Here is a 12794-nt window from a genome sequence, read left to right as displayed (position 1 = left end):
CAGAACAGTTAGCAGAATTTAAAGAAATGCTCCATGAAACTAAAGTTGCTAACAAGAACATAGAACTGCAGTTGAATCAAGCAAAATAGCAAATATCTAAACAGATAACAGAGGAATGTCAAGCAGTTCAACTGAGGAGTGGGAAGACACTGAATAACACTGCTCAAAGTAGCAAAAAGCCAAACAAGGAACAATTGACAGGGGATAACCAAACCACTGTTCAAAATCCCTCTGAGGACAATAAGAGCCCAGAGAGGAATGTTATTGGCGTTCAAATGCCAGAAAGGGAGGGAAAGTTGGCGTTAAACGCCCATTCCCTGCCCAGTTCTGGCGTTCAAACGCCAGAAAAGGGGGAAAAGTTGGCGTTAAACGCCCATTTTCCACCCAATCCTGGCATTCAGACGCCAAGGGAGGATCAGACACCTGAGAGTGCTGACAGTAATCCCTCTAACAAGGCTTCTTCAACCACTTCTGTAAGGAATAAACCTGCAGCATCTAAGGTTGAAGAATATAAAGCCAAGATGCCTTATCCTCAAAAACTCCGCCAAGCGGAACAGGATAAGCAATTTGCCCGCTTTGTAGATTATCTAAGGACTCTTGAAATAAAGATTCCGTTTGCAGAGGCACTTGAGCAAATACCTTCTTATGCTAAATTCATGAAAGAAATCTTAAGTCATAAGAAGGATTGGAGAGAAACTGAAAAAGTGTTTCTCACTGAAGAATGCAGTGCAGTCATTCTAAAAAGCTTACCAGAAAAGCTTCAAGATCCAGGAAGCTTTATGATACCATGCACATTAGAAGGTGCTTGCACCAAGACAGCCCTATGTGATCTTGGAGCAAGCATCAATCTAATACCTGCATCCACTATCAGAAAGCTTGGGTTGACTGGAGAAGTCAAACCAACCCGGATATGCCTCCAACTTGCTGATGGCTCCATTAAATATCCATCAGGCATAATAGAGGATATGATTGTCAAGGTTGGGCCATTCGCCTTTCCAACTGACTTTGTGGTGCTGGAAATGGAGGAGCACAAGAGTGCAACTCTCATTCTAAGAAGACCTTTCCTAGCAACTGGACGAACTCTCATTGATGTACAAAAAGGGGAAGTAACCCTGAGAGTCAATGAGGATGAGTTCAAGTTGAATGCTGTAAAAGCTATGCAGCATCCAGACACACCAAATGACTGCATGGGCGCTGACATTATTGACTTTCTGGTAGAAGAGGTCAATATGACTGAAAGCCTAGAATCAGAGCTTGAGGACATCTTCAAGGATGCTCAACCTGATCAAGAAGAATCAGTGGAAACAAAGGAATTTTCGAAAATTCCTCAGGAGGAGGATAAGCCTCCCAAACCTGAACTCAAACCACTACCACCATCCCTGAAGTATGCATTTCTGGGAGAAAGTGACACTTTTCCAGTGATTATAAGCTCTGCTTTAAATCCACAGGAAGAGGAAGCACTGATTCAAGTGCTAAGGACACACAAGACAGCTCTTGGGTGGTCCATAAGTGATCTTAAGGGCATTAGCCCAGCTAGATGCATGCACAAAATCCTGTTGGAGGATAATGCCAAACCAGTGGTCCAACCACAGAGGAGGCTAAATCCTGCCATGAAGGAGGTGGTGCAGAAAGAGGTCACTAAATTACTAGAGGCTGGGATTATTTATCCTATTTCTGATAGCCCCTGGGTGAGCCCTGTCCAAGTTGTCCCCAAAAAGGGAGGCATGACAGTGGTTCATAATGAAAAAAATGAACGGGTTCCTACAAGAACAGTCACAGGGTGGCGTATGTGTATTGACTACAGAAGGCTCAATACAGCCACCAGAAAGGATCATTTTCCTTTACCATTCATAGACCAAATGCTAGAAAGACTAGCTGGTCATGATTATTACTGCTTTTTGGATGGCTATTCAGGTTACAACCAAATTACAGAAGATCCTCAGGACCAAGAGAAAACAGCATTTACTTGCCCTTCTGGCGTGTTTGCCTACAGAAGGATGCCTTTTGGTCTGTGTAATGCTCCTGCAACCTTTCAGAGATGCATGCTATCCATCTTCTCTGATATGGTGGAGAAATTTCTTGAAGTCTTCATGGATGACTTCTCAGTATATGGAGACTCATTCAGCTCCTGTCTTAACCACCGATCACTTGTCCTGAAAAGGTGCCAAGAGACTAACCTGGTTTTAAACTGGGAAAAATGTCACTTTATGGTGACTGAAGGTATTGTCCTTGGGCACAAAATTTCAAGCAGGGGAATAGAGGTGGATAAGGCAAAGGTAGAGGTAATTGAAAAATTACCACCACCTGCCAATGTTAAGGCAATCAGAAGCTTTCTGGGGCATGCAGGATTCTACAGAAGGTTTATAAAGGATTTTTCGAAAATTGCAAAATCTTTGAGTAACCTGCTAGCTGCTGACACACCATTTGTGTTTGACACACAGTGTCTGCAGGCATTTGAGACCCTAAAAGCTAAGCTGGTCACAGCACCAGTCATCTCTGCACCAGATTGGACATTACCATTTGAACTAATGTGTGATGCCAGTGACTATGCCATTGGTGCAGTGTTGGGACAGAGGCATAACAAGCTTCTGCACGTCATTTATTATGCCAGCCGTGTTCTAAATGACGCACAGAAGAATTACACAACCACAGAAAAAGAGTTACTTGCAGTGGTCTATGCCATCGACAAGTTTAGATCCTATCTAGTGGGGTCCAAAGTGGTTGTGTACACTGACCATGCTGCTCTTAAATACTTACTCACAAAGCAGGATTCAAAACCCAGGCTTATAAGATGGGTGTTGCTTCTACAAGAGTTTGATATAGAAATAAGAGACAGAAAAGGGACAGAGAACCAAGTAGCTGATCATCTGTCCCGAATAGAACCAGTAGCTGGGGCGTCCCTCCCTTCTACTGAGATCTCTGAGACTTTCCCAGATGAGCAACTCTTTGCCATTCAGGAAGCTCCATGGTTTGTAGATATTGCAAATTATAAAGCTGTGAGGTTCATACCCCAGGAGTACAGCAGAATGCAAAGAAAGAAATTAATTTCAGATGCCAAGTACTACCTATGGGATGAACCATATCTCTTTAAGAGATGTGCAGACGGAATGATCCGCAGATGTGTACCCAGAGAAGAAGCACAAAGGATCCTATGGCATTGCCATGGATCACAGTATGGAGGACATTTTGGAAGTGAGCAAACAGCCACTAAAGTCCTCCAATGTGGCTTCTACTGGCCCACTCTCTATAAAGATTCCCGAGAGTTTGTGCGTAACTGTGACAGTTGCCAAAGAGCTGGTAACTTGCCTCACAGATATGCCATGCCTCAACAAGGGATATTAGAGATAGAATTGTTTGATGTATGGGGCATTGACTTCATGGGGCCATTCCCACCATCATACTCAAACACTTACATTCTGGTGGCAGTGGACTATGTATCTAAGTGGGTAGAAGCAATTGCTGCACCCACTAATGATACCAAGACCGTGCTGAAATTCCTCCAGAAACACATCTTCAGCAGGTTTGGTGTTCCCAGAGTACTAATCAGTGACGGGGGCACTCATTTCTGCAATAGACAGCTATACTCTGCTATGGTTAGATATGGAATTAGCCACAAAGTGGCAACTCCGTATCATCCACAGATAAATGGGCAAGCTGAAGTCTCTAACAGAGAGCTAAAAAGAATCCTGGAATGGACTGTGATAGCCCGAAGAAAGGATTGGGCAAAGTGCTTGGATGATGCTCTGTGGGCATACAGAACAGCATTCAAGACTCCTATAGGAACCTCTCCATACCAACTGGTGTATGGGAAGGCCTGTCATCTGCCCGTGGAACTGGAACATAAAGCCTACTGGGCAACCAGATTCCTAAACATGGATGCTCAGTTAGCTGGTGAAAAAAGATTGCTCCAGCTAAATGAACTAGAGGAGTTCAGACACAATGCCTTTGAAAATGCAAAAATTTATAAGGAAAAGGCAAAGAAGTGGCATGACAAGAAGTTCTCAACCAGAGTCTTTGAGCCAGGACAAAAAGTTCTGCTCTTCAACTCTAGGCTCCGATTGTTTCCAGGAAAACTTAAATCCCGGTGGAGGGGTCCGTATGTGATTACAGGAGTGTCACCATATGGATATGTTGAGCTTCAGGATACTGATTCTGACAAAAGGTTCATTGTTAATGGACAGAGAATCAAGCATTATCTTGAAGGCAATTTTGAGCAGGAATGCTCAAAACTGAGACTTGAGTGATTCTCAGTAAAAGTCCAGCTAAAGACAGTAAAGAAGCGCTTGCTGGGAGGCAACCCAGTCATTAGCAGGTTATATGTTTTGTTTTTACAAAGGCAAGTATCAAAAATGAAGGAATTCACAGAGTTACAGAAGGATTCAGCTCAAAAAGCAGAGAAAAAGAGCTTACTGGCGAAAAAACGCCAGTAAGGGGCATTTTGGGCGTTAAACGCCAGAATGGGCACCATTCTGGGCGTTTACCGCCAGTAAAGGTGCCATTTTGGGCGTTAAACGCCAGAATTGGCACCATTCTGGGCGTTTAACGCCAGGTGTGCAGCATCCTGGGCGTTTTAGAAAAACGCCCAGTGATAAAGGAATTCTGGCATTTAACGCCAGCCAGGGCACCTGGCTGGGCGTTAAACGCCCACAAGGGGCAACAAATGGGCGTTAAACGCCAGAATGGGTGCCATTCTGGGCGTTTAACGCCAGAAAGGTGGGGGGACCAAGATTTTGTTTTCAAATCAAATTTTTTCAAACTTTCCTTTTCTTACTCATACTTTTCTACATAAATGCATCTCAACCTTTCATCATTCACTTTCAAATTTTCAAAAATCTAAAATCATTCTTCAAATCTCTCAAATCAATCCCAAATCTTGTTTAAAAACTCACCCTTCTCTCAAATTCTTTCCATATCTTCTCAAATCTTCTTTCAAATTTTTCTTTTTTTGAAATCTCTCCTCCCCACTTTATAAATACACGTTTGGCCCCTTAATTCCCCCACACCATTCGAATTTGCTCTTCTCTTCTCTCTCTTCTTTCCTTTCTTTTGCTTGAGGACAAGCAAACCTCTAAGTTTGGTGTGCTTTTCCGTGATCACTAAGCCAAGATTCATCAAAATCATGGCTCCTAAGGGAAAACAAACCAATTTAAGAGGAAAGAAAGAGAATAATCCAAAGAATCTTTGGAATCAAGAGAAGTTCTTAACCAAAGAACATGAAGACCATTATCACAAAATAATGGGTCTTAGGTCAGTGATCCCGGAAGTTAAATTTGATCTGAAAGAAGATGAATATCCGGGGATCCAAGAGCAAATTTGAAACAGAGGATGGGAAGTTCTAACCAATCCTGAGATAAAGGTTGGAAGGAATATGGTTCAGGAATTCTACTCAAATCTGTGGCTAACAGATAAGCAGAGAATGACTGGAACTGCTTACCATACCTACAGAACCATGGTCAGAGGGAAAGTTATGTACTTCCATCTGGACAAAATAAGAGAAATTTTCAAATTGCCTCAACTGCAAGATGATCCTGAATCCTTTAATAGGAAAATGGTGAGAGCAGATAAAGGGTTGGATCAAGTTCTAGAGGACATATGCCTCCCTGGAACTAAGTGGATAACCAATTCTAAGGGTGTCCCAAACCAACTCAAGAGGGGAGACCTCAAACCAATTGCAAGAGGTTGGCTAGACTTTATTGGGCGTTCCATATTGCCCACTAGCAACCGTTCTGAGGTCACTATCAAGAGAGCAGTGATGATTCATTGCATTATGCTTGGAAAAGAAGTGGAGGTTCATCATGTGATTGCTTGTGAGATCTACACAATTGCAAATAAAAATTCCACTGAAGCCAAATTGGCTTACCCAAGCTTGATCTCCTTGCTCTGTAAAGAGGCTGGGGTAAAGATGGGAGTAGATGAATTCATACCCATTGAACATCCAATCACCAAGAAGTCAATGGAAGGACAAATGCAAGACAACTCTATCAAAAGGAGGGCGCAGGAGTTCCTCCCTGAATTTCCTAAAATTGACTACTGGACCAGCCTAGAAGCATCTATCATCAAGTTACAAGAAACTATGGAGCAACTGAAGGAAGAACAGCAGAATCAGAACTGCATGCTCTGCAAATTGCTGAAGGAACAAGAGAAGCAGGGGCGTGAACTCCAAGAGTTGAAACGCCAAAAGCTCTCATCTCAAGTTGAGGAAGCATCCACTTCTCAAAATCAAGGTTGTTGAGTCCTAACTCTGTGAAAACCTCTATCATTAGGAGCCTATTTAAAAAATTTTTTCTATTTTTATTTTCTAGTCTAATCTTATATCTATTTTTGAGTCTTGTTCTTATTTCATAATTAATAAAATTTAAAATTCATGTCCTAAAGCTATGAATGTCCTATGAATCCATCACCTCTCTTAAATGAAAAATGCTTTAATCACAAAAGAACAAGAAGTACAGGATTTCGAAATTTATCCTTGAAACTAGTTGAATTAGTTTGATGTGGTGACAATACTTTTTGTTTTCTGAATGAATGCCTGAACAGTGCATATATCTCTTGAATTTGTTGTTTTGAGAATGTTAAAAATTTTTGGCTCTTGAAAGAATGAGGAAAAAGAGAACTGTTATTGAGGATCTAAAAAATCATCTAATTGATTCTTGAAGCAAGAAAAAGCAGTGGATACAAAAAAAAAAGAAAAAAATTTCGAAAAAAAAAGAGAGAAGAAAGAAAGAGAAAGAAAAAGAAAGAAATAAAGTTGTGATCCAAGGCAAAAAGAGTGTGCTTAAGAACCCTGGACACCTCTAATTGGGGACTCTAGCAAAGCTGGGTCACAATCTGAAAAGGTTCACCCAATTATGTGTCTGTGGCATGTATGTATCCGGTGGTAATATTGGAAAACAGAGTGCTTTGGGCCACAGCCAAGACTCATACACTAGCTATGTTCAAGAATCATTATACTTAATTAGGAGAATCAATAACACTATCTGAATTCTGAGTTCCTATAGATGCTTATCATTCTGAACTTCAAAGGATAGAGTGAGATGCCAAAATTGTTCGGAGGCAAAAAGCTACTAGTCCCGCTCATCTAATTGGAGCTAAGTTTCCTTGATATTTTGGAGTCTATAGTATATTCTCTTCTTTTTATCCTATTTTGATTTTCAGTTGCTTAGGGACAAGCAACAATTTAAGTTTGGTGTTGTGATGAGCGGATAATTTATACGCTTTTTGGCATTGTTTTTAGTATGTTTTTGGTATGATCTAGTTAGTTTTTAGTATATTTTTATTAGTTTTTAGTTAAAATTCACTTTTCTGGACTTTACTATGAGTTTGTGTGTTTTTCTGTGATTTCAGGTATTTTTTGGCTGAAATTGAGGGACCTGAGCAAAAATCTGATTCAGAGACTAAAAAGGACTGCAGATGCTGTTGGATTCTGACCTCCCTGCACTCGAAGTAGATTTTCTGGAGCTACAGAAGCCCAATTGACGCGCTCTCAACGGCGTTGGAAAGTAGACATCCTGGGCTTTCCAGAAATATATGATAGTTCATACTTTCCCCAAGATTTGATGGCCCAAACCGGCGTGGCAAATCAGCCTCAGAATTTCCAGCGTTTAACGCTGGAACTGGCATAAAACTTGGAGTTAAACGCCCAAACTGGCATAAAAGCTGGCGTTTAACTCCAGAAAAGGTCTCTACACGAAAATGCTTCATTGCTCAGCCCAAGCACACACTAAGTGGACCCAGAAGTGGATTTTTATGTCATTTACTCATTTCTGTATACCCTAGGCTACTAGTTCACTATTAATAGGATCTTTTGACATTGTATCTGTATCTCATGACACTTTACACGTTTCTTTGTGTACTTTCCACGGCATGAGTCTCTAAACCCCATGGTTGGGGGTGAGGAGCTCTGCTGTGTCTTGATGGATTAATGCAATTACTACTGTTTCTTATTCAATCATGCTTGCTTCCATTCTAAGATATTACTTGTTCTTAAACCGGATGAATGTGATGATCCGTGACAATCATTATCATTCTCAACTATGAACGTGTGCCTGACAACCACCTCCGTTCTACATTAGATTAAGTAGATATCTCTTGGATTCTTTAATCAGAATCTTCGTGGTATAAGCTAGAACTGATGGCGGCATTCAAGAGAATCCGGAAGGTCTAAACCTTGTCTGTGGTATTCTGAGTAGGATTCAATGATTGAATGACTGTGACGAGCTTCAATCTCCTGAAGGCGGGGCGTTAGTGACTGACGCAAAAGAATCACTGGATTCTATTCTGGCCTGATTGAGAACCGACAGATGGATAGCCGTGTCGTGACAGGGTGCGTTGAACATTTCCACTGAGAGGATGGGAGGTAGCCACTGACAACGGTGAAACCTTTGCATACAGCTTGCCATGGAAGGAGCCTTGCGTGTTTGAAGAAGAAGACAGTAGGAAAGCAGAGATTCAGAAGATGGAGCATCTCCAAAACCTCAACCTATTCTCTATCACTGCAAAACAAGTACTTATTTCATGTTCTTTTACTTTTCACAATCAATCCTGATAATTTCTGATATCCTGACTAAGAATTACAAGATAACCATAGCTTGCTTCAAGCTGACAATCTCCGTGGGATCGACCCTTACTCACGTAAGGTATTACTTGGACGACCCAGTGCACTTGCTGGTTAGTTGTGCGGGGTTGCAAAAGTGTGATTGCAATTTCGTGCACCAGTGTTCTTCTGGTGGGTGCTTCATAGCTTCATCAAGGTTGAAGCTCACTGCTCTTCCATTAATCTCAAATGAATATGTACTCAAGAAGGCATCCAATTTAAACCGAGAAGTCTTCAAAAACGGCCTTCCAAGCAAGATGGATGAAGGTCTTCCTAAGTCATTAGGGGCGTCTCTAAAATATAGAAGTCAATAGGGAAAGTCAACCCCTTAATGCTCACCAAGACGTCTTCTGCAATGCCAACCACTGAAATTATGCTCTTATCTGCCAAAACAAAACGGGCTGCCGACCTTCTCAACGGTGGAAGCTTCAAAGCATTATATACAGACAATGGCAAAATACTAACACATGCTCCCAAATCACACATGCAGTCAACAAATTGTACACCCCCTATAATGCAAGTAACCATACAAGGACTGGAATCACCACATTTCTCCGGTATAGCACCCATAAGAGCAGAAATTGAGCTACCCAAAGGAATAGTTTCTAAATCATGTATCTTTTCCTTATTCATTCACAAATCTTTTAGAAACTTAGCATACTTAGGAACCTGGAGAATAGCATCAAAAAGGAAAATAGTTACCTCAACCTTTTTGAAGATTTCCACCATTTTGGAATCTAGCTCCACCTACTTTTTAGTCCTCCTATCAAGGTGTGGAAAAGGAATGAAAATGGCCTCTTTCACAACATCGTCTTTCTTAGATACTCTACTCCTTGGTTGAGCAACTTCTTCTTCAACCACATCTTGTACCTTATCCTCTTGTTCAACATCTCTACCTCAACAACATCTTCATCTTGAATATCTTCTCTTGAGCTTGACTCCTCAGGACTCCTCTCTTGCAATGTAGTACCGAACCTCAAAGTAATTGCATTAATTTCACCCTTGAGGTTAGGTAAAGGTTGAGAGGAAAGTGCACTAGAGTTTGAAGGTTGATTGTTAGAGGTATAGGGTGGATCCATATGGGATATAAGAGCTTGTAGAGTGGAGGTAAGACCGGTGAGGCTAGAGATAAGTGAATTTTGAAGCTCTTTTTGTCCTTGAAGGATAGAACAGAGTGTTTCATATTGGTTGGAGGAAGGAGGATGGTAGGTAATTTGAGGGGCTTGTGGTTAGTTGAGTTGAGGTGCTTGAGCTTGCCTTTGGTAGGGTGGTTGGTATCTTTGACCCTGGTTTTGTTGTTGGTATGGAGGGTTTTGTTAATACCGGTTCTGTTGATAGTTGTTGTTCCACCTTTGATTTCTACCATTGTCTCTGCCTCCTTGGTTGTAGTTGTCTCTCCATCCTTGGTTGGGAGTATCTTGCCAACCTTGATTGTAGTTACCACCTTGATTATAATTACTGCCTTGTTGATAATACCCTTGATTCGGATGGTTGTAATAAGCATTGGTAGCCGCCAAGGTGATGTCTTCTTGGTGTTGTGGACACTCATCAATGTAGTGAGAGTACCAAGCACAAAATTCACAGGCTCTCTGAGGGACTAACTATTGACATTGTTGTTATAGAGGAGGCGGAGGTTGTTGTTGATTGAGCTGGAGCTGCTTGAGTATATTGGTCATCTCTCCCAAGATTGAGAGCAGCAGTCTCACTACTAGAAGAAACTTTCGCAACAGCCTTGGGATGATTATTGCTTTGCCTTGCATTTTGGGTAGACTTAGCTAGATCGGTGATCAGTTGCCATGCTTCTATCGCCGTCTTGTACTTCGTCAGAGAGCTATTACTCGCAGCATTTAAGAGGGTCTTGTCTCGAGGCTTCTTGCCTTGGCAAAAATAGCTAATCAACACCAACTGGTCAATCATGTGATGGGGACATGAGTCAAGGAAATTTCTGAAGCGTTCCCAGTACTCATAGAGAGTCTCTAATTCACCTTGAATGATATAGAAAATTTTCTTCCTCAATTTATCTGTAACCTCTGCTAGAAAGAACTTGTCTAGGAATTCCCTTCTGAGCAAATCCCAACTAGTAACAACAGCTTCGGGTTGAGTATAGAACCACTCTTTCGCCTTTCGCTCAAGAGAAAATGGGAAGGCATATAGCCAAACGGTAGTCTCATCCGCACCATGCCGCCTAGTAGTTGAACAGGCTATCTGAAAATCTCTAAGGTTCTTGATAGGCTCTTGAGCGGGTAAACCATGGAATTTAGGAAGTAGGTTGATCAATGCGGTCTTCAGTTCAAAATCAGCAGTCAAATTCGGATACCGCACTTGATATAGTTGTAGTGTAAAATTCGGAGCTCTTACTTCCTTGAGAGTAATTCTTCTAGGAGCTGCCATAATATCTGCACTTAAATCAACATAAGAGGCATCAATGGAATTAGTAGGAGAGGAACTAGTTTCTTCCTCAAATAACGCTTCAGACTCAGCCTCAGATAAGAATGGTGAATTGGGCGAAACTCCTTCACCACCTTCAAAGGATAACCGACGCCGAGCTCGCCTAATACGTGAAATAGTCTTTTTGATCTCAGAATCAAATGCGGCTAGGCTCGAATCCGGTAATGAACGCATCATTCAACAAAAGAAACATAGAGCTCATGGCAATAAAATATACTAACAAAAATAAATAATAATTACTACTAATAAGCAGAAAACACACCAATAAAAATAAAAAAATGCAATTATGTAAATATAAAAATATTTACACCAACCAATAATTTAGAACACATATACAACTCCCCGGTAACGGCACCAAAAATTGATGCGAGGAAAAATACCGGATAAGATTTTCTGATATAAATCACATTGTAAGTACAGCTTTAACTGACAAAGTTCACTACTATCAATTTAAAAGTATGTCACAATTAAAAATAAATAACCGGGAGCAGAATCCCGGGTCATTTTCCAAAGAGTTGACACAATGATGTAAATTATTGATTAGGACTTTTCTGAATATTTTAAAGGTTGAGAACAGAAAAGTTAAATAACCAGAAATTGAAGCAATGAATAATAAAAAGAGGTGTTATGTATTTAAAATAGAAAGCCTTGGTAAGGAAAGATAATTAGGATTTCTATCCTTGTTGTCTTTTCCAAGTATAATCATAAAGGTTCATTGCTCCCACTTATTTATCCTCTAACAACTGAAGGAAACTCAAGTGGCTTCACTAACTGATAAACCCCATTTTTAGGGTTTATCTTGTGCTTAATTTAGGAGATTTTATCAACTTTTCCCATATTTATTCAATGAAATGGCATGGTTTCATGGCTTTCTCCTAATTTGTACTTAAGTGTAAAAACATGCTTTTTAGGCCTTTAATTTGCTAATTTGTATTCACCTTTGATTCCACTAGATGTCTTGATGTATTTGCTAGTGAATTCAGGTTGAAAAGGCTAGGAATGGATCAAAGGAGTGAAGAGAAAAGCATGCAAAATGGAGAATTCATGGAAAATCAAAGATTTGGAGTACATTCATTGACGCGCACGCATGACAGACGCGCACGCGTGACAGACATGTACGCGTGGCCCATGCGTATGCGTCGCAGCTCGTACGTAACCTCATTAAAGTGAAAATGCTGGGGGTGATTTCTAAGCTTCCCAGGCCCAAATCCAACTTATTTCTGAGGCTATTACATGCAGAATTCAAGATGGGTTAAAGGGGGGGAGCACTTAGTGTAGTTATGATGAGCCTTTAGTTAGTTTTTTAGAGGGAGAAGCTCCTTCTTCTCTCTAGAATTAGGTTATGATTAGGTTAATTTCTCTTAGATCTAGTTTTAATTTCTTGTTTTCGTCTACTTTTCCTTTCAATTCCTTGTTGCTACGTCTTTGTTCTCTTAGTTTCTCTTGTTAATTTCTTCTATTTGGCTACTTTCATGTCTATGAGCACTTGGTTGATTTTAATTTCCTTTAATGCAATTTCATGTTTTATGTTCCTTTATTGTTTAATTGCTTTGTTATTGTTATTTCCTTGCATTTGGTAGTGTTAGATTTATCTTTCCTTTCCATTTATTATGCTTTCTTTTTATACCTTCCAAGTGTTTGACAAAATACTTGGAAGGATGTTAGAGTAGATTTTTGTGTTCTTGACTTGGGATGGTAACTTAGGTGAACTTGAGTTGCTAATGTCCAAGTGATTGATGATTGGTGTCCATTGACA

This window comes from Arachis hypogaea, chromosome 6 (genome assembly GCF_003086295.3).
Source record: "Arachis hypogaea cultivar Tifrunner chromosome 6, arahy.Tifrunner.gnm2.J5K5, whole genome shotgun sequence".
In the NCBI taxonomy this organism is placed as follows: Eukaryota; Viridiplantae; Streptophyta; class Magnoliopsida; order Fabales; family Fabaceae; genus Arachis; species Arachis hypogaea.
The sequence above is the reverse complement of the archived record's forward strand: the minus strand, read 5'-3'. Positions refer to the sequence as shown.